The 23329-nt window shown below is 45.1% G+C and overlaps 1 protein-coding gene across 1 annotated transcript in view; it reads right to left on the reverse strand.

The window, feature by feature from the left end:
- The window catches only part of LOC123759432 (putative neural-cadherin 2), a gene marked incomplete in the record, with an annotated part of 421093 nt that overhangs the window by 153622 nt on the left and 244142 nt on the right, over window positions 1-23329 (reverse strand). The window contains 1 exon segment of the mRNA XM_069335240.1: window positions 19604-19630.

A 23329-nucleotide genomic window follows, 5' to 3' on the forward strand; every position in this document is an offset into this window, starting at 1 on the left:
TATGCCAGTACTCAACCCTTGGTTATGCCAGTACTCAACCCTTGGTTATGTCAGTACTCAACCCTTGGTTATGTCAGTACTCAACCCTTGCTTATGCCAGTACTCAACCCTTGCTTATGCCAGTACTCAACCCTTGGTTATGCCAGTACTCAACCTCACGTGTGTCGTGTACTGTCTAATATTGGTGTTTTTGTATCATTGCTAGCATAGAAAAAATGAGCAGGAGCCAGGAGTACCAAGTGTGCGGGGGTTCGAATCCTTCTCATGGCTCCAACTGCTCTTCTCTTTGAATCATAACGTGAATGTGAGTCCATTGCGTCATATTAGTATTCCTCAAATAAGTCACACTAACGTGATAACATCAATGAAGCCTCCAGACGTCCTTTGGATTCATTCGAATCCCAGGTTGTATAACTTGTATAATGTTGATGTAGTAGTAGTCGTCGTCGTAGTAGTAGTAGTAGTCATAGTAGTAGTAGTATTATATACAGAAATAACAGTATAGATTCCAGTAATAGTAGAATTAAAAGTACTGATAGTATAATTATCATGATAACATGATAACAGCGGCGTCGCCAGCATCCCAATCATTCGAGGCTTGAGAGGGACGTTATCATTCTTGGTATTAACAACCGGAGATCCTCCCCAGCGGCATCAGCTCTCAAGGTAAACGGATTATACGCTGCGACTCTGAGATAACTTCCTCCTCTCCCCATTGTTAGTAAGTGCTGCTATTAGCTAGTCTGCCACGGCGTGGGGTGGGTGGCGCAGTAGGCTGCCTATCAGAGACGCGCTCATATACTGTGTTCTCCTTCTGTTCCAGGATCAGGAGTCGTCAGCCTGGAAGATCCCCGTTGCATTACGATTATCTTTATGTTCCAGTAATATGAACGTCTGGAAAACTGTGTTGCTTGTGCAGCTCACATATCAGGAGTCGAAAGCCTTATATAGAGAGATGCTATACTGCTCTCGTTCGCTTTCAGGATCAAGTGATTCTGGATAGGAAATACTGCGTCAGGGGAACCTTCGAGCACTGTAGGAGTTTGTTATAAAAAGGAAGTGTTTTTTATCCAGTTAATGTACACCACTAAATATTACTATGTCAATATGTTTCATGGAATATGATGACCGAGTCATACGACGGAGAATGGAGAAACGATGACATTTCGATCCGTCCTGGACACATACCAGTGATACTGGTGTACTCACTCAGTTGTACTCGCCTACCTGTGCTTGCAGGGGTTGAGCTTTGGCTCTTTGGTCCCGCCTCTCAACCGTAATTGCTCTGTGATTATGGTTGAAGTATTAATTACGGTTATTTACCTTGAAAACTAACATAAAGTTAGAATGTGGACTAACATTCTAACTTTGTGTGTTTACTAGTTGTGTTTACTAGTTGTTAACCATTTAACAGGATAATGTGTGTGTGTGTGTGTGTTTCCAAAGTATTATAACCGTACAAGGCTCTGTTGATCATTCCCCAGTTATCATAACACCCCATACAAGACGCCATCACTAAGTGTAAAGTAACAAAATACACCAATAACGACCTTAATTGCAACATGAATCCAGTTCCTACATCCCAGCAGATATATATATATATATATATATATATATATATATATATATATATATATATATATATATATATACCTGCTATCGTTTACATATTCCAGCAGACATCTGATAATCCCCCCCCCCCCATCCCATCCACTGCAGAGGGACAGGCGTCTCAGAGCAGATGTCCTCACACCGCAGGGCACTGTACTCGATATCTCATCATACTCCCTCCTCAGTCACTGCTGAGTCCACGTTTTCTTAAAAAAGGGGAAAGAGAGGAGATCGGGCCATCTGGCCTCTGCTCTCATTTCGGTTGGTTGAGTCTGGGAGATGTAAGGAGTTCTGATCCTCTTCAGGTTCGATTCACATTGTTCTCTCTCTCTCTCTCTCTCTCTCTCTCTCTCTCTCTCTCTCTCTCTCTCTCTCTCTCTCTTTCTCTCTGCTTCTGTCATCTTGCTCCCAATTTACGACAAATAGCATTTGCTGATCACATGTTGGTTGGTATTCAACGACATATAACTTTAATATATATATATATATATATATATATATATATATATATATATATATATATATATATATATATATATGCAAACAAGCCTGAATGGTCCCCAGGACTATATACAACTGAAAACTCACACCCCAGAAGTGACTCGAACCCATACTCCCACAACTGGTATGTACAGGGACGCCTTAATCCGCTTGACCATCACGACCGGACAAAAGGAAGTGATAGCCGAGGCTATATGAACCACTTCCCCGCCGGCACTCGGATGGTAATCTTGGGCATAGCATTTTATCAAATCACCTCATTCTTTGGGGCACACGTGAGGAACACAAATGCAAACAAGCCTGAATGGTCCCCAGGACTATATACAACTGAAAACTCACACCCCAGAAGTGACTCGAACCCATACTCCCACAACTGGTATGTACAGGGACGCCTTAATCCGCTTGACCATCACGACCGGACAAAAGGAAGTGATAGCCGAGGCTATATGAACCACTTCCCCGCCGGCACTCGGATGGTAATCTGCGGGCCGGCGGGGAAGTGGTTCATATAGCCTCGGCTATCACTTCCTTTTGTCCGGTCGTGATGGTCAAGCGGATTAAGGCGTCCCTGTACATACCAGTTGTGGGAGTATGGGTTCGAGTCACTTCTGGGGTGTGAGTTTTCAGTTATATATATATATATATATATATATATATATATATATATATATATATATATATATATATATATATATATATATATATATTAGGAAATTGTAAAATCACCATTTAACAGGATAATATAAACGAAGATTTAATTACGAAACTATTTGTTTTCTGTTGCGTCTGAGGGAGTTGCTTTTGTCTTGTGGATAATGTATCGTTAAGCGTAAAGTTCTGTAAGTGCCTTATTATCCACGAGAAAGGTCGAAGGCCTGGAAGTAACTCAAACGTGCACACACACACACACATACACACACCCACACACACACATACACACACACACACACTCACTCACACACACACACACACACACACACACACACACACACACACACACACACACACACACACACACACACACACACTCACTCACACACACACACACTCGCCAACAGAGACGCTTGAGAATCATCTCGTCAAAGTAAATATTCAACTATCTGTGTCGAATAAGCCCATCTGTAAACACTGCTACAGTAACTCTCAGGCCGAGCACACCAGGTAGAGTGGGAGGGAAGGGAGAAGAGAGAAAGGGAAGAGGAGCGAAGAAATGAGAGGAGAAGGGAGAGAAGGAATGAGAGAAGAGATGGGAGGGGGTTGGTGGGTATTTATTGGCGCTAAACTTGAATTCCCTTTTGTTTTACTAATGAAATACTGAAATGTTTCCTCGCCATGTCTTCAAAGAACAGCTCGAAGTGAAAATAGATTCGTATCCAAGTACTGTAACAATTACAAGCGTAATTACAATTATAAACAATTACAATTCCTACCACAATTACAGTTACAACCACAATATAACAAATACAATCACAACAACAGTTGCAATTACAATATCAACTACAAGCACTTGTATAAATACAACTCCAGGTTCACATCAGGACTGAAGAGATCAGCGCAGTCAGTTCACAACCGAAAGGTCCCGGGTTCGATTCCCGCGCAAGACTAAGACGTTTCGGGCACGTTTCCTTACACCTGATACCGCTGTTCACCTCGCAGTGAAACTGGTATGCGGAATTAGGGAACTGTTGTGGGTTGGGTTAGGTTGGTCATAGGCCCAATCATTTCAGGAAAGTAGACAAAATCCTGAAATGCATTAAATTAAATGTGTTTGAGCATCAGTCCAGGGGGCGGCTGGCCGAGCGGACAGCACGCTGGACTTGTGACCCTGTGGTCCCGGGTTCGATCCCGGGCGCCGGCGAGATACAATGGGCAGTTTCTTTCACCCTATGCCCCTGTTACCTAGCAGTAAAATAGGTACCTGGGTGTTAGTCAGCTGTCACGGGCTGCTTCCTAGGGGTGGAGGCCTGGTCGAGTACCGGGCCGCGGGGACAATAAAGCCCCGAAATCATCTCAAGATAACCAAGTCCATTGATCACGTGATATCTGAAGCTACTATCTACGTTCACCAGGTGACAGTTGACAGTCTACACTCACCAGGTGACAGTTGACTCACTGTCTACACTCACCAGGTGACATATATACTAAAAGTCACTGTCTACTATTTCTTATCTCCATCTCCCTGGCATCTCCAAGGGATCAGAAAGGAACATGGTTGTACGAAAGTCCCGACCGAACGTATACACAACGTTCCATATTCCTTTCATCTCAGGAATATCCGGGAGCGACATTCGTGCAACATATATACATAAGAATGGCGGGAAGGAATATATCTGGCCAGGACTCTCAAACAAGCAGCCGTGCAACACTCAAGTTCCCAAATTTTTCTACTGAAAATTCCTTTTATCTGGATGTTTTGATTCAAAATTTATCAATTATATCAAAAAATTTATCAATTTATCAAAATATGAATCAATTATATTGATTCATATTTTGTATTTTGATTCAAAATTTATATGGACAAATTTATATGGAAGACAGCCGACGGTGAGAGGCGGGGTCCGGGAGCTAACATCTGGATCCTGCAGCTCGGTTCTGTAGGCACAAATAATAAACACACGCTTGCATGTACACACACACACACACACACACACACACACACACACACACACACAGTAGCTGAGCGCACTGCGCGCAGGACTCGTAAGTCTGTGGCCCGGGTTCGATTCCCGGACCAGGCAGAAACAAATGGGCAAAGTTTCTTTCACCCTGATGCCCCTGTTACCTAGCAGTAAATAGGTACCTGGGAGTTAGACAGCTGCTACAGGCTGCTTCCTGGGGATGTGTGTGTACTCACCTTGTTGTGTTTGCGGGGGTTGAGCTCTGGCTCTTTGGTCTCGCCTCTCAACTGTCAATCAACTGGTGATGATTGACAGTGTGTGTGTGCGTGTGTGTGTGTTAGAGAGAAATATATGTAGTAGACACAATAAGACGAAACTATAAATTGGTTAGAAAGGCGGGGTCCAAGAGCTAATAGCTTGACCCTGCAGATACAAATAGCAAATACACGATCAATACGTCATATCTCCTCCGTCTTGTCCATCCGTCTCTCTCTCTCTCTCTCTCTCTCTCTCTCTCTCTCTCTCTCTCTCTCTCTCTCTCTCTCTCTCTCTCTTCTACCTGCCTCTCCGTCTCCCTCCCTTCCCTCCCTCCATCCTCACATCCTGCAACTCCATATTTCACTTCCATCCGTGGCTCGAACGCGGGTCACACCATCGCCGCCCCGTCACATCCATTAGCACCTGCCTTGCTGCACCTCCCAGATAACAGTGTTTTTAGCGTCAACATGTCGATAGTGAAGTCTTTATGGCGCCACTGAATGAAAGGTGTTGCGATTTAATGTGTGTGCTTGCATATTTGTGTTGGTAAATATTGGGTTTCAGCTCTTGGTTCCCCGTCATTTAATTTCCTCACTACTTTTACACTCATCTGTGTTTTTGAATGTGTATTTCTGTCCTCTCGTTCTGTTGCTGATAATTCTAGATGGTGTAGGAATTTCTGTGTTTCTGACCCCTAATTATCTTGCTGGCCTATGATTCATAGTTCCAGTTTATTCTCATATTCTATCTCTATTCTCCGGTCTAGATCTGTGAGTATCCACAGTACTTTCCACACACAGTATGTGCTTGAAGTCTTTTCTTATATACGATTGTTCTTGTTCTATCTTCAACATTTCTTCGATTGAGTTCTCTCACAGACTTCTTTGTCGTTCTCTGTGAGCATATCTCTATGCTTTCTTAGACATTGTTCGGGTACTTGCTGACAATCTCCACCTGATGACATAGTAGTACTTACAGAATCGCCTAACTGCTTCTTTAATGATTCTGAGACAATTAGTCCACTACTGTCTTCATTTTATTCACCTGTAAGTGCTGTCAACGTCGCTTCTAAGTCAAGACATTCTAACTGTAAGTGGCTTGACATAACTCTGTTCTCACATTTATAAGTTGTTTACATTTAAATGTTATTTTGCGTTAACAGCAATAATTTTTATATCCCATTTTATTTACACACACACACACACACACACACACACACACACACACACACACACACACACACACACACACACACACACACACGCACACACACACACACACACACACATACACACACACACACACACACACACACACACACACACACACACAGGGGAGGACGCGGTACTACAGGAGACCGACAATAAAAAGAAGATGGATGAGGTATGATGGTTGAGGAAGGTGGGAAGAGAGAGGGAGGATGATGGAGCGTAAAGACACCAGGTGATGGAGGGTGATGGAGGACGAGGCAACATCCGGAAAATACCGACATGGAGTTGGCCCTTGTCGAGGAGGAGGAGGAGGAGGAGGAGGAGGAGGAGGAGGAGGAGGAGGACGTGGAGGACGAGGAGGAGGAGGACGAGGAGGACGAGGACGTGGAGGAGGAGGAGGAGGACGAGGAGGAGGACGTGGAGGACGAGGAGGAGGAGGAGGAGGAGGAGGAGAAAGAGAAGGAGGACGAGGACGAGGAGGAGGACGTGGAGAAGGAGGAGGAGGGAGGACGTAGGTTAAGGAAGAGGACAAGGAAGAGATGCATGCTATGAAATGACTAAATTTGTATTGGAATGTATTTGCCTACACTACTTTAAATTTGTTTTATCTAAACTTGCTTAACCTAAACAAGTTTAGTCTAGCTTGGTCTAAACTAGCTTAGCCAAGCTTGGCCTAAACTAGCTTAGCCTTGCTTGGTATAAACTAGCTTAGCCTAGCTTGGCCTAAACTAGCTTAGCCTTGCTTGGTCTAAACTAGCTTAGCCTAGCTTGGTCTAAACTAGCTTAGCCTAGCTTGGTCTAAACTAGCTTAGCCTTGCTTGGTCTAAACTAGCTTAGCCTAGCTTGGCCTAAACTAGCTTAGCCTTGCTTGGTCTAAACTAGCTTAGCCTTGCTTGGTCTAAACTAGCTTAGCCTTGCTTGGTCTAAACTAGCTTAGCCTTGCTTGGTATAAACTAGCTTAGCCTAGCTTGGCCTAAACTAGCTTAGCCTTGCTTGGTCTAAACTAGCTTAGCCTAGCTTGGTCTAAACTAGCTTAGCCTAGCTTGGTCTAAACTAGCTTAGCCTTGCTTGGTCTAAACTAGCTTAGCCTAGCTTGGCCTAAACTAGCTTAGCCTTGCTTGGTCTAAACTAGCTTAGCCTTGCTTGGTCTAAACTAGCTTAGCCTTGCTTGGTCTAAACTAGCTTAGCCTAGCTTGGTCTAAATAAGATTTACCTTACACATACAAAATGAAAATGACTTGACAAAATACAGTTCCATTCTATGCCAAGCCGAGGTAGATAATACACAAGTTCTATAAATGTCAGTAGGTGGCCTAACCTAACCTAACCTGACCTAACCTAAACTAAGCGAACCTAACCAAACCTAACCTAACCTGACCCGATTGTACCTAACTTAATCCCAGCCAGAAAAATAATCCAAGTCTTGTTAATATATTTTATCCCAGTCTAACATATAGGTCAAAGGTTCATCTAATTTAACCTATACTATATGGAACTTGAAGTAATGCTATATAACTTAGCTGTCCTTGTCTAATCTTGTTGAAACCCCAAAGTGAAGGGAAGATCAACTGTCACCATCCCCACTTGTGAAGGTAGAAGGGCCCCTGCCAGGGCCCCCACCAGGGGCTCCCCCAACCAGGAGCCCCCCCCCACCAGGCCCCCCCCACCAGGGGCCCCCTACCAGGCACCCCCCCCCCACCAGGGGCCCCCCACCAACAAGAACCACAAGCACCTAACTCAGCCAATCCCGGCAGGGCGGCGCTGCCAGGCGAGTCTTCTGTATTGTGTCCTGAGCGAAAACTTCTGCCACTTGGCTCGTTTAGCTGTCGCGGACGCTTTTTTCCCCGCGATCATTCGCGTTTTTCATATCCCTGCGGTCAGTGTTCTGATGGGCTGTTCCTATGGTCAGTACAACACCTCACTACTCAGGTTCCTATTATTGATTCATAATAAAAAAAAACTAATAAAAAAATTGCCTCATAATTGAAAAAACTCATTTTATTTCTCATGGGTTTATTTGCTTTATTATAATTCTGACACAAATTTGCACGGAATTTACATTATTTTTATTTTGTTGTTTTGTCGTGAAGAGAATTCCCCAGTTTATATATATATATATATATATATATATATATATATATATATATATATATATATATATATATATATATATCCTCGCATCCTAGGGGTCCAAAACCCGGATTTCCCCGCACTTCGCCCTGATGGCATCACCATATACTCATGGAAGGAGGGTAGACAGTTGGTGTGGGACTACACATGTGTATCCACCCTGGCTGACACCTATGTACACTTCGGAGCTGATCAAGCAGGTGGGGCGGCCAACCACAGGGAAACAGCAAAATCACTCAAGTACAGGCGACTGGAAGGTCAATACCTCTTTGTTCCCATAGCGTCTGAGACGCATGGCCCATGGGGCAAGAGTGCCTTGGGATTTCTCAAGGAATTGGGTTCCAAGCTCATTGACGTCACCAGAGACCCAAGGGCTTCCAGTTTTTGTTTCAGCGTCTTAGTGTGGCGATCCAGAGGGGAAATGCTTGCTGCGTCCTCGGTTCCTGTCCAGAAGCGGAGGAGCTTCAAGAGATCCATAACCTTTAGGCATTTGTCTTGTATGTTTTGTAACCTTTAAATACACAATAAAGGAAAAAAAAAAAAGGGAAGGGGGTGGTAGGAGAAAAGCACACAGAAACTGTATTGGAGGGGACCTACATTCCCTCCAATGCGTTATGTGTGGTTACCTCCGAGGCTATGGGTCCCCCTTCTTCCAGCCAGAGGTGGTACTCCCTTCCCTCGTTATATATATATATATATATATATATATATATATATATAACGTTATATATATATATTATATATATATATATATATATATATATATATATATATATTGATGGCTCTTATATATTTAGATGAGCTCTTATTACCTAAGTTTGTGTTGAGTGTAGCTGTGTTTGATCATTTATTTCCCCCTCATCTCCTCTCATCTCACCTAGATGCTCCCTCATGTCTCATCTCACCTGGATGCTCCCTCATGTCTCACCTCACCTGGATGCTCCCTCATGTCTCACCTCACCTGGATGCTCCCTCATGTCTCATCTCATCTGATAATGTAACAACCCATCACCATTACCACAGCAGGCCGCCACAAGAAGCACCTCACTCTATAACACTCACATCAGGTAATGTTCATTTCCTGCAGGGCGTGCCGGATCAGGCGGCCTGTGATGAATGTATGCAGGCCGCTGCTAGCAACAGCCTCATCGATCAGTTATCACTTGGATGCGGGAGCCGAAGATATCTGACATTAGGAAAAACAACAGGCGAACATCTATTGTTTGGAATTTATATGACTAGAACATGGCACACCTAACACCTTCATGCCAAAGTGACACCCCCCTAGGGAGGCCTAAAGTTTCAGTTGGACAGCAGATAGGTGTCTCTAGAATCCTTCCTAATTGTGATTGGTGTTGGTTCATTAGGTAAGCTCCGGAATGCTACTTGTGTGGTGTGAAGTTCAAGGCTTCGATCATCGAAGTGAATGAAATCTGTGAAGGAATTCGCAGCAGCGGTTAATATTTTTACGGTGGCACGCCAGGCCAGGTGGTGACAGAGGTGCCCACAACCCATTTCCATTTCAAGTAGCGAAACCTTCCCCTCACTCCGTCAAACATTTCTTTCATCTTTTTTAAATATTCTCAAATGTTTTCTGAAGTGTCAGCACTTGAGGGGAAGTAGGAAAAGCGTTTCCCGGAGAGTTTGAGGCATCCCTGCCTTACACACACACACACACACACACACACACACACACACACACACACACACACACACACACACACACAGGTCCGAGCGGACAACGCTCGGGGGGAGGGGGGTCATAATCCTAAGGTCCCGGGCTCGATTCCCTGGCTTAGGCGGAAACAAATGGGTAAAGTTTCTTTCACCCTGATGCTCCTGTACATTTAGCAGTAAATATGTACCTGGGAGTTAGACAGCTGCTATGGGCTGCATCCTAGGGATGTATTCACCTAGTTGTGTTTGCGGGGGTTGAGCTTTGCTCTTTCGGCCCGCCTCTCAACTGTCAATCAACTGTTTACTAACTACTTTTTTTTCCACACCACACACACACACACACACACACACCCCAGGAAGCAGCCCGTGGCAGCCGACTAACTCCAAGGTACCTATTTACAGCTAGGAAACAGGGGCATTCAGGGTGAAAGAAACTTTGCCCATTTGTTTCTGCCTCGTGCGGGAATCGAACCCGCGCCACAGAATTACGAGTCCTGCGCGCTGTCCACCAGGTTACGAGGCCCCTCTGCTGTGTGTGTGTGTGTGTGCGTGCGTGCGTGCGTGCGTGCGTGTGTGTGTGTGTGTGTGTGTGTGTGTGTGTGTGTGTGTGTGTGTGTGTGTGCGTGCGTGCGTGTGTGTGTGCGTGTGTGTGTGTGTGTGTGCGTGTGTGTGTGCGCGTGTGTGTGCGTGTGCGTGCGTGAGTTAAATATATGCAGTATATATGACAGAGGAAAATAGGTTCAGAGTCATTATTTTAGACAACCGACTGTTAGAAAGGCGGGGTCCAAGAGCTAAAATCTGTTCTCAAACACCTGTCGCACTTCTCAAACACCTGTCGCACTTCTCAAACACCTGTCGCACTTCTCAAACACCTGTCGCACTTCTCAAACACCTGTCACACTTCTCAAACACCTGTCGCACTTCTCAAACACCTGTCACACTTCTCAAACACCTGTCGCACTTCTCAAACACCTGTCACACTTCTCAAACACCTGCCACACTTCTCAAACACCTGTCGCACTTCTCAAACACCTGTCGCACTTCTCAAACACCTGTCGCACTTCGCCATCCTCGCCTTAATGCACTTAAGTCTCTCGATAGAAAATTTCCGCAAGACATTTTCCATCCATTCTAAAAATGCTGTCAGATTCCTCTCAAATTTTAATTCGTCTTCCGAGCCCGTCCTCAGACCAAATCCATTACCTTGAGACACCACACCCACCCTCAAGCCACCTGAGATATTTGTGATAGTCTGAAAGTATATTACAGTTCCAGAAATAGATTTTTTCTCAAGTTATAACTTTATTGTAATATAAATCATTGGTTTAAAATATAACAAGTGTATGCTGAAAATGTTTTTTTTTTTTTTTTAAGAATTTGCTTCTTTGTAAACGAAATTCGCGGGCACAGTCAAATACTTTTCGAATTCCATATTTCACATTCTTGTCAATAATATCTCGTATTAACGTAACAGTGACATGAAACCTAACCTAACCTGACACATAACACCTCTCCAAACCTTAACCTAATATAAACTAACTTATCCAAACCTTAACCAAAAGAAACTAACTTATCCAAACCTTAACCTAATGTAAACTAACCTATCCAAACCTTAACCTAAAGTAACCTTAACCTAGCCATGGATAGAGAGAGAGTAGATAGCGGCACTAATTATGTAGTTGTTCTCAATGCCTTCCCTTGAGCAGATCTCCCCGAGGACAGGTTCCTCCACCAGTCACCAACCCTCACTTTCACTCTGTGTCAAGCACTCAGAAGTTCTTTATACTTTATGTCAAGCACTCAGAAGTTCTTTATACTTTATGTCCAGCACTCAGAAGTTCTTTATACTTTATGTCAAGCACTCAGAAGTTCTTTATACTTCATGTCCAGCACTCAGAAGTGCCTTATACTTCATGTCCAGCACTCAGAAGTGCCTTATACTTCATGTCAAGCACTCAGAAGTGCCTTATACTTCATGTCAAACACTCAGAAGTTCCTTATACTCCATGTCCAGCACTCAGAAGTTCTTTATACTTCATGTCAAACACTCAGAAGTGCCTTATACTTCATGTCCAGCACTCAGAAGTTCTTTATACTTCATGTCAAACACTCAGAAGTTCCTTATACTCCATGTCCAGCACTCAGAAGTTCTTTATACTTCATGTCAAACACTCAGAAGTTCTTTATACTTCATGTCAAACACTCAGAAGTTCTTTATACTTCATGTCAAACACTCAGAAGTTCTTTATACTTCATGTCAAACACTCAGAAGTTCTTTATACTTCATGTCAAACACTCAGAAGTTCTTTATACTTCATGTCAAACACTCAGAAGTTCTTTATACTTCATGTCAAACACTCAGAAGTTCTTTATACTTCATGTCAAACAATCAGAAGTTCTTTATACTTCATGTCAAACACTCAGAAGTTCTTTATACTTCATGTCAAGCACTTAGAAGTTCCTTATACTTTAACAATATGTTCAAAAGTCATCGCTGACGACAACGACATCTCGTGCCATTTCTTATGCTCCTTCTCCTATTCCAATTCATTCGTTTATCTATTCCTCTTCCTTCCATTCCCTCTTTACTTCATCCTTTTCCTTCGCCTCCTCTCTCTCTCTCTCTCTCTCTCTCTCTCTCTCTCTCTCTCTTCGCCTGTTGGTTTCCCCTACGTTTGTCTTCTCATCTCCCCTTCTCTTTGCTTTTTACTTTTAGTCACCAGCTCCTTGTTCCGTTTGGCGTCATCTACACTTCCTCTTCATCACCTCACCGTACTCTCTGGTACACTGCCACACCTCACCGTACTCTCTGGTACACTGCCACACTTCACCGTACTCTCTGGTACACTGCCACACCTCACCGTACTCTCTGGTACACTGCCACACCTCACCATACTCTCTGGTATACTTCCACACCTCACCATACTCTCTGGTACACTGCCACACCTCACCGTACTCTCTGGTACACTCACATACTTCACCGTACTCTCAGGTGGAAAGGAAACTTTCAATAAAAAGTTTTCATGCCGTTTTCAAACCTTAGGAAAACTTCCTGCCCTCCTAACTTACCAGGGGACCCTTAACTTGATGTTTAAAAAAAAAAAAAATCAAAAATTTATTTTAAATTATTTGTTATTTTCAAATTAAGTTTTTTTTTGGCCGTAGCGCATACGAGCGAAAAGCTACTTGATTTGTAAGAGGACGGGTTGTTCATGTGGAACACGAACAAGGGGACACAGGTGGAAACTTAGTACCCAAATGAGCCACAGAGACGTTAGAAATAATTTCTTCAGTGTCAGAGTAGTTAATAAATGGAATGGATTAGGCAGTGATGTGGTGGAGGCAGAATCTATAAACAATTTCATATGTAGATATGATAAAGAGCCCAATAGGCTCGGAAACCTATACAGCATGTGGGCACCCGCTTCCTGCTCCTGCCATGTGTGTGTACATTAGGCTGTTGGCTCTATAATAATTTATTTCTATGAAGCGTAACGTAGCACCGGGAATTATAGGGTTTTCCCAGGCCGTTACTTTTCTTGTTATGTGTTGAGAAATAACAGGTTATAGCCGCGAACACACGCGCGGGAATTGTATCCGTATGTATCACAGCGTCGCCGTGTATCATGGATACACACTAGCTTTACACACGTTACTGATACACACACACACACACACACACACACACACACACACACACACACACACACACACACACACACACACACACACAGGAGGGATAATAGGTCCAGATAAAGAGAGACAGGGAGTTGAGACCACCAGAGGGCAGACCAATAGAGAGGAGACCACCAGAGGGGAGACCACAGGAGGGAAGAATACTGAAGAGTTACAACATCCCATCAGGAAGGCCAACAGCAAGATGAGTTACAGGGAAGAACGACAAATTAAATTATAAAAAATATACGCACATAGACCCGGGGACACCATAGAACCGAACACAACCCACAGGAAAGAAGTAGAGGAGAAAAACCAGGTTCGGCGGTGCATGGAACCCCAAAACCGACCTGAGAAGGCTTGGAAAACTCCAGACAACAGAATATCGAGCTTTAAAGAGAACCATTATGGTGGGCCAAAAATTAATACACAGGAGTCAGGAGAGAAGAGGTGAGGCAGTTTCGAAAATAACAAAGCAACTAAGGAAAACGAGCACCCAGTTACTACAGAACCATATGAGAAGAAAATCAAGTTAGGAACCAAGTATGATGAATGAGAAGATGGAAACGTCCTCACCGAGAGTGATGAATTGATGTGTGTAGATCTCACAAGGAGACTCCACAAGGTCGTTTGACAGCTGAGTGGACAGCGCTTCGGATTCGTAGTCCTGGGTTCGATCCCCGGTGGAGGCGGAGACAAATAGGCAAAAGGTTTCTTTCACCGTGATGCCCCTGTTACCTAGCAGTAAATAGGTACCTGGGAGTTAGACTACTGCTACGGGCTGCTTCCTGGGGGGAGGGGAGTGTAACAAAAAGAAGGCCTGGTCGAGGACCGGGCCGCGGGGACTCTAAGCCCCGAAATCATCTCAAGAAGGTCTATAAGACAGACCAGAGGGTAGAGCGGGTACACGTGTTAATACGGCAGAAACATCATGGACAACACAGTAGTAACTGAGGAGGAAAAGAAGCACTTGGGACACAAATGAAATAAACAAACCGGTTGGGCCAGTTTGCCGTGAATATTACAAGTGGCAGCGGAGGTAAATTAAGGTAATTAAGGAAAGAAAGTGCTAAGCCAGAATAACTGTGCAGCCCTTGTACGGAACATGAGGACAAGCAGCTGGGATAGGTGGACGGGGGTGAAGGAACAGTAACCTGCTTGTAGTACAGTTTACTACAGTAAACCAAGTAGCCCGTCTACTTGGTTCATCGGGGATCAAACGTCAACCTTGTAAGGGGCGATGACGTCGATGTACCGACCAGTCCAAGTGGACCTAACGTAACACTAGAGGTAACTGTAATATAGTTTATTTCTCTAAGGTCTAAAATATGCCATTACCCAATGGAGAACTCCTCAAAACCTGGACGACTGGAAACGTTGCTCCCATATTCAAGAAAGAAAGAGTTATGGGCCCATAAACCTGTATCACAGAAATGTACTTTGCATAATACTTATTAGATTAACCAGGATGAGGATGCAGTGGAACATCTGGAGTGGACTAACTTTGTATCTGAGAGACGGCTTGATTTTTGGAAAATTATGAATAACAAAAAGTCAGGAGCCGGAACTCTGAGAGCCAGATTTCACTCACCGTACACACTAATACAACATCAAAAACAATTGATGAAACTGAGGAAAGGAGGGGGACAGATTCACAGAGAATGACAAAGAAATGTGCGAGACTTGAGCTCCTGTGATGATATATATATATATATATATATATATATATATATATATATATATATATATATATATATATATATATATATATATATATATATGCTTCATTGAATATGACCGCATATTCTGTATTTATTATTTTCAGGTTTAGGGCTTCTATCCCTCTATTTTCTTAGCATCAGGGCTTAATTGGAATAGGAGTTCTCCAAAACTCATTTTCGTACTTTTAAGGTGAAGAAAAGAAGTGATTTACTATAGAGTGTATTACACTTATTTGTATAATTTGCACGACGTTTCGAACCTCCATGGTTCATTCTCAAGTGAACAGATCTTACAATACTAGTTGATTTTATATCCGCATTAGGTCAGGTGATAATACAATGAAGGTGAAAAACATGGGGGGATACATAAGGGATAAACATAGGGGCTGCAGAAGGCTTATTGGCCCATACGAGGCATCTCCTATCTAAACACAAAGATTAATCCAGTGTAATTGGCCTGTTATGTTGGACATTGTCTTCTGTGTTGGCATCGATATGTTCTCGTCTTGTCCTTACTCTCATGGTGGGTAGAGTAAATAGTTCCGTGATTTGGGTGTTCATGGTAGGTCGCTCTATTCTTATGTGAATTGCCTCAAGAATTTGTAATCTTCTTGAATCTTACAAGACCGCATACAGAATATGCGGTCATATTCAATGAAACATGTTTGAAAGAAAACCTGCTGCCAGTATACACCAATATATATATGTGTGTATATCACGAAAATAAACACGTGATTAAGAATGTGACAATGTCAGACCACGGAGGAAAAATGAAACAGGAAATTTCCTTAAGTACTTTCGTATATTAAATACATCTTCAGAAGGTCCAAAGGAAGATGTATTTAATATACGAAAGTACTTAAGGAAATTTCCTGTTTCATTTTTCCTCCGTGGTCTGACATTGTCACCAATATATATATATATATATATATATATATATATATATATATATATATATCGATGTACGATGACATCATATATATATATTTTGTGTCTGTACACATTCTACAACAACGGGCCAAGCACATTGCCCTGTGGAACGCTGGAAATAATTAAGTAGGTTCCAGACCCACGCACCTACCATGAAGAAAAAAAAGACATTCCAGACTCTGGACCTGTCAACACCACCTCTGCAGCAATACAACTTAAACTTGGATTTACTCGTCGCAACACAGCAAAGAAGTGCAACAAGAGACTGCAGTAACACAACAACATTTCTTAAATTAATCTTAGAGCCCAATGTTGTCAACTGTTGATAGATTATCGTCTTGAGAATACTGTCTGATACTAAAAATGACAAATCATGCGGCTGTTCATTTTGTACACTGGAAATACGTGTATCTTCTTCCACACACAGAGGACCGTATTTCTGAGCTGAGCAGAGGTGATAGAGCAAGTGAGAGGGAATTCAATGGCCTAATAGTCTCGGCTATTATTTATCCTATAATTTATCCTAAGTTCTAAGTCAATCCACCTATAATGTGGAGTGACTTAGGGAGGTGGCGACGATCAGCTTGCTTAATATACACTGTTTAGGCAGCTCTGACACAGCATCTGAAGCGAGTATAAATGTGGAGCCCGTTAGTCTCCTTCACGGGCTTCCATTTCGGCAGCAAAACAGCTTGCCAATAGGTCATGATTGCTGGCTGCACCGGTTCAATCTTGTCGGTATAGGGTCTCGGTCTCTCTCTCTCTCTCTCTCTCTCTCTCTCTCTCTCTCTCTCTCTCTCTCTCTCTCTCTCTCTCTCTCTCTCTCTCTCTCTCTCTCTCTCTCTCTCTCTCTTTCTCTCTCTCTCTTTCATTCTCTTTCTCTCAGTCTCTCATTCTCTCTCTCTCTCTCTCTCTCTCTCTCTCTCTCTCTCTCTCTCTCTCTCTCTCTCTCTCTCTCTCTCTCTCTCTCTCTCTCTCTCTCTCTCCCTCTCTCCTCCTCTCTCCTTCTCTCCTCCTCCTCTCTCCTTCTCCCCTCCTCCTCTCTCCTTCTCTCCTCCTCCTCTCTCTCTCTCTCCCTCTCTCCTCCTCTCTCTCTCAATGCGGGTGTTCGCCCTGGAGAGTGTGGTGTAAAGCTCAGTGATTATTAGAGCCAGCATGCGGTAACCTGGAGCCCGCCTCACCATATAGCACTCTCCGGGAGGTAATTGCAATAACGCCCGAGTTTACGCCCCCCTTTCCTCACCACAACAATGACTACCTTGATTTGTCATTACCCAGATATTCCACGACAATTTCAGGTTGGAAAGTGGCAAACAGAAAGGCAGGCAGACGGGTGGTAAGGCAGGCAGGCAGGCAGGCAGGCAGGCAGGCAGGCAGGCAGGCAGGCAGGCAGGCAGGCAGGCAGACAGACAGACGGGTGAGAAGGCAGAAAGGCAGACAGGCAGGCAGGAAGGCAGGCAGGCAGGCAAACAGGCAGGCAGGAAGGCAGGAAGGCAGGCAGACAGGCAGGCAGGCAGAAAGGCAGACAGACAGGCAGGCAGGCAGGCACGCAGGCAGGCAGGCAGGCAGGCAGGCAGGCAGGCAGGCAGGCAGGCAGACAGGCAGACAGGCAGGCAGACAGGCAGGCAGGCAGGCAGACAGGCAGGCAGGCAGGCAGGCAGGCAGGCAGGCAGATAGACAGGCAAGGAGGATAGATCACTAGTACAATTCCGTTCCAATAGGATCTGAGACCCCTTGGTTCATGGGGAGAGAATGCAAGGAGGTTTCTTAAGGATCTTGGTTCCAGGATAATTGAAACAAGAGACCCCTAGAGCAGCAAGTTTTCTGTTCCAGCGCCTCAGTGTAGCGATCCAGAGGGGGAATGCCCGCTGCATCCTCGGTTCCTGCCCGGCGTCGGTGGAGTTCGAAGAAATCTACAGCCTGTAGGTAACATACTTCCTTTTATTTCTTCTTAATGTCCATTTTTTGTAACCAATCAGATATGTAACTGTTTAACCTTGTATAATAAAGTGTACAACATAAATAATAAAAAAAGAGGTTGTAGGAGAAGTGAATACTCATACGTATTTAGAGTTAAACGGCAAGTTTTTCTCTGAATGCTCTTTATTTCCTTCTCCAAGGCTATAGGTCCCTACAATTGCACCAGAGGTGGTATCCCTATATATATATATATATATATATATATATATATATATATATATATATATATATATATATATATATATATATATATATATATAACAACGGCCTTGGTCGGCCAATGTTACCAATTCATTTCTTTCTTGTTTCTTAAACATTTATATCTTTTTTCAATGACTCTCAGCTAAATTGTGCTCCAATTCTTACTTATTTTGAAAAAAAAAGATATGAACGAATCACTCAAAGATTCCGCAGACAAAGAGAGAGTCCGAGACCTCAAGTGTGAGACTAGATCCTCGTTGGCAGTTGTTTTACAGCGTATTTGAGAAACCTGTATTGGTCGCTTCTGGCGTTTATTGCCAATGTTTGTTTTCATTTTTACCCGCGAGCGGCTTCTTGTGTATACCCGCGTTTCCAAACCTGAGGTCAAACTTCCCTGGAGTTTGTCTGATCAGTCTGGCTATTGCTGCATGCCACAATGGTCTAAAAAGTCATGGGAGCCACAAGTGCTCAAGGACTTCCCGCTCGCTTGGTCGAGGCGTCGGTGAAGAGTCAAGGCCTTCAGTAGAGGGTTAAACTGTCGGCCTGAAGGATCTCCTTGACCAGCTCTTGATCCCTCATGCTGGACTCTCCGATCCTTCTCAGATCCTTTCCAGATCAAGGAATGGAAGGTGCAATAGTGCTGTGTAACCTCTCTCTCTTTTTCTCTTACTCTTTCTTTCTCTCACTCTATTTTTCACATTTTAACAGAGGCTAGGGTTCGATACAGTTAGCATGAGAGTGCTTATAAAAGACTATAAGCTATATATAATAGTTAATATCTTACGTAAGTTCATTTTGAAGTTTGTAACTCTGTACAGACTGATGGATATAATGTTCGTTTATATAGGTGAATTTAAAACACCTATTTAAACAATCTTAATAATAATGGAGGGAAAATACGGAACCATTTGTGCCCACAGCGTTCATATGACCAGCTGACTGATAACGAATGCTCACTGATAGAGTGATGTTCTTGAGAATGACCAAGCCAGCACGATGGCTGAGCGTCTTGAGTTGTGGATACCCTTCCCAGCCCTCTCTTGATATGTCCCTCCCTGACATAAACAAATAATTAATGAGGGATATTTACCTTACTCTGGTTGTCGTGTGAGCGTGCCTGTGGAAGATAAGATCCGTGTTATTATGACTTAATACACTGAAATTCAACTTTTTTTTTTTGTAGCTGAGATTACTCAGTCTGCAGTCTCCCGAGTGAGCAGGAGTCTTGTTGATGTCTGTTCATCGGCACCTTCATTGGAGGGATTCAGAGAGAGAGAGAGAGAGAGAGAGAGAGAGAGAGAGAGAGAGAGAGAGAGAGAGAGAGAGAGAGAGAGAGAGAGAGAGAGAGAGAGAGAGAGAGAGACGATTAAACATCTGCAACAGATGCTTGATCGTAGCTATAACAAAGCACCAATGTGTAATAATCCAAACATATTTTGCTATCGAACTAGTGATGAACGTTCAAGTTTCCGTGGAGTCCCACCCTCTCATGTTGGCATCTATGGACACCAACGAGCAGCTGTGCTGGCCGCTGAGGCTGCTGAAGGAGACCACATTGAATACTCCATCCCCAAGTTCCCTTTACAAATCAGGAGCGTCAATGAACACCATCACCGTGACGAAGTAGTCGAGGAGAGGAGGACAGAAGAGCAAGTCAGTGAATCTATACGCTGGTACAATGGAGTCGCAGTCGATTACCTTATCCAATACGCACGAAAAGGAGGAAGTGACTGAGGAAGAGAATCTGTAATTGCAAGAATTTCTACAACAGGTGAGAAGAGAAGTTGCAGAATTTGCAGCATGAGTGAAGGGCGTTGTCTTAACCTTTTAAGAGACATTACAAATATATATGAAATAAACCCCACATTGTTTGAGTTAGGAAAATCCTTTTTGTCAAATATATCTTAAAAGGTTCCAACACTTTGTGCCCGCAAGACAGCATAAACTTGAGGTTGGTAAGATAAATCCTTATTTTACAATATGTTTTCACTTGAGACAGTTAAGCAAGTCCCAGCTGCGTCCGGGTACAAGTGACAGGATGAACAACCCAGCGGATTTTTCTCCTATTGGGGAGTGTTGTACATGATGTGTTTCCGTGTATCTATGTATGTTTACTTGTTTGTGTGTGTGTGTGTGTGTGTGTGTGTGTGTGTGTGTGTGTGTGTGTGTGTGTGTGTGTGTGTGTGTGTGTGTGTGTGTGTGTGTATGTTTACTTATTCGCGTGTGTGTGTATGTGTATGTGCTGGTGTGTGTGTGTTATGGATCGTCTGAAATATTTATGGTACAAAATAAAAATTTAAAGGCTAATTCTGGCGTGTGCTCAAGAAATAATATTTCTTCTCCATACTCACCAGCCTCAATTTATGTGTCTGTCTGTCTCTCTCTCTCTCTCTCTCTCTCTCTCTCTCTCTCTCTCTCTCTCTCTCTCTCTCTCTCTCTCTCTCTCTCTCTCTCTCTCCCTCTCTCTCTCTCTCTCTCTCTCTCTCTCTCTCCCTCCCTCTTTCTGCTCTACACTAAACCGAGCAGCGGACTGGGATTAAGCTGCACTTAGAGGATAGTTCAGAGCAATAGGATGTGTCTAGCAGCCTCCGGATGTCCCCTGGGTTAAGAGGATATCATGGAAGGATGAGCTTTTACTCCCACTCATAGGTGAGAAGGGCAGCGTGGTACAGGGGGGTGGTGGAGAATCCCCGCGTGTCTGTGAAGTTTAGATTGGTCCTTGGGTAAGAGGATAGGGAGGTGGGGTCTAGGCCTAGCTAGAGAAGTGGACCCACGCTTCCCCCTACGCTGTGGTGGGTGTGCACTGGGGATGAGGGGATGGGGGGAGAGAGCACTAGGTAAATTGGGAGTGGAGTTAGTGCAGTCTCCCAGGTGGCTTGCGGGGCTTTATGGTGCAGTAAAAGTTTCTCGATGACGACCAAGTGAAGACCAACAGGCATGTTCTGTAATTGTGCATCTCTCTCTCTCTCTCTCTCTCTCTCTCTCTCTCTCTCTCTCTCTCTCTCTCTCTCTCTCTCTCTTTCTCTCTCCCCCCTTCTCTCTCTCTCTCTCTCTCTCTCTCTCTCTCTCTCTCTCTCTCTCTCTCTCTCTCTCTCTCTCTCTCTCTCTCTCCCCTCTTCTCTCTCTCTCTCTCTCTCTCTCTCTCTCTCTCTCTCTCTCTCTCTCTCTCTCTCTCTCTCTCTCTCTCTCTCTCTCTCTCTCTCCCCCCCCTTCTCTCTCTCTCTCTCTCTCCCCCCCTTCTCTCTCTCTCTCTCTCTCTCTCTCTCTCTCTCTCTCTCTCTCTCTCTCTCTCTCTCTCTCTCTCTCTCTCTCTCTCTCTCTCTCTCTCTCCCCTTTCTCTCTCTCTCTCTCCCCGCATAAAATGAACCCGGAACGGAGAATTTTAATGTAATTATCCAACTTTATTCACCCGAACAAAGACATAAGGCGAGGATGAGAGGCTGGCCGTTCCTGTGAGGGAGGAGACTAACCCCCACGTTATGGCACCGGGTGTAGTGCCTGGCACTGGGTGGCCCCCAGCGTGCCTGGCACTGGGAGGGCCCCCAGCGTGCCTGGCACTGGGTAGGGCCCCAGCGTGCCTGGCACTGGGTGGCCCCTAGCGTGCCTGGCACCACCACCACCCCTCTAGTCCTAGACCTCACTGGCACCAAGATAGTTCCTCTGCGGTGGCGACCAAAAAAAGACAATCAAGGTGAAAAAGAGGAACAAACAGAAAAGGACAGACACCTGCACACAATCTGATATCAAAACTTCCCAATGAGGAAACAATGATGGGATGAGTGGGGGAGAAGGGGGGAAGAGGGGGAGTAGAGGGAGAGTGTGAGGGGGGAGAGTGTTTGTGAGAGGACGGAGGGGGGGTGGGAGGGGGTGTTAGATGAGAGCAGGAGATGCCTCCACACATCTTTGCATATTATGATAACAATAAGTACAAGATAACACAGATGGTCCCACTTCCCCTTTGCTGGTTACAGATAGTAATGGTTTATTCTGTGGCCCCAACAGGAGGAGGTGGGCCGGGCGAGGCAGGCAGGGGGAGGGCCGGGCGAGGCAGACAGGGGGTGGGCCGGGCGAGGCAGACAGGGGGTGGGCCGGGCGAGGCAGGCAGGAGGTGGGCCGGGCGAGGCAGGCAGGGGGTGGGCCGGGCGAGGCAGGCAGGGGGTGGGCCGGGCGAGGCAGACAGGGGGTGGGCCGGGCGAGGCAGGCAGGGGGTGGGCCGGGCGAGGCAGGCAGGAGGTGGGCCGGGCGAGGCAGGCAGGGGGTGGGCCGGGCGAGGCAGGCAGGGGGTGGGCCGGGCGAGGCAGGCAGGGGGTGGGCCGGGCGAGGCAGGCAGGAGGTGGGCCGGGCGAGGCAGGCAGGGGGTGGGCCGGGCGAGGCAGGCTGCAGGGAGGCATCTGGTGCCACACTCTGGCCACACTGGCCACCCCAAGACCTTTTAAGAGTCATATCTACTCCTGCCTCGCCCTTACTTCCGCCCCACACTGACTTTTTTCCTGGAGTCTGACGCTAATGAGTTGGCGTGGCCCTGGCTGGCTGGCCCTGGCTAGCAGGCTGGCCCCTGGCTGGCTGGCCCCGGCTGGCTGGCCCTGGCTAGCAGGCTGGCCCTGGCTGGCTGGCTCTGGCTGGCTGGCCCTGGCTGGCTGGCCCTGGCTGGCTGGCTCTGGCTGGCTGGCCCTGGCTGGCTGGACCTGGCTGGCTGGCCCTGGCTAGCAGGCTGGCCCCTAGCAGGCTTGGGTGGTGGTGTTGGTAGTTCATCTACTGTAAATTAGTTTACGGTGTTTCTCATCCTGTTTATGGCCTCTTGTGGCTCATCGTAGTG

Source organism: Procambarus clarkii, chromosome 32 (assembly GCF_040958095.1).
Source record: "Procambarus clarkii isolate CNS0578487 chromosome 32, FALCON_Pclarkii_2.0, whole genome shotgun sequence".
Classification (NCBI taxonomy): domain Eukaryota; kingdom Metazoa; phylum Arthropoda; class Malacostraca; order Decapoda; family Cambaridae; genus Procambarus; species Procambarus clarkii.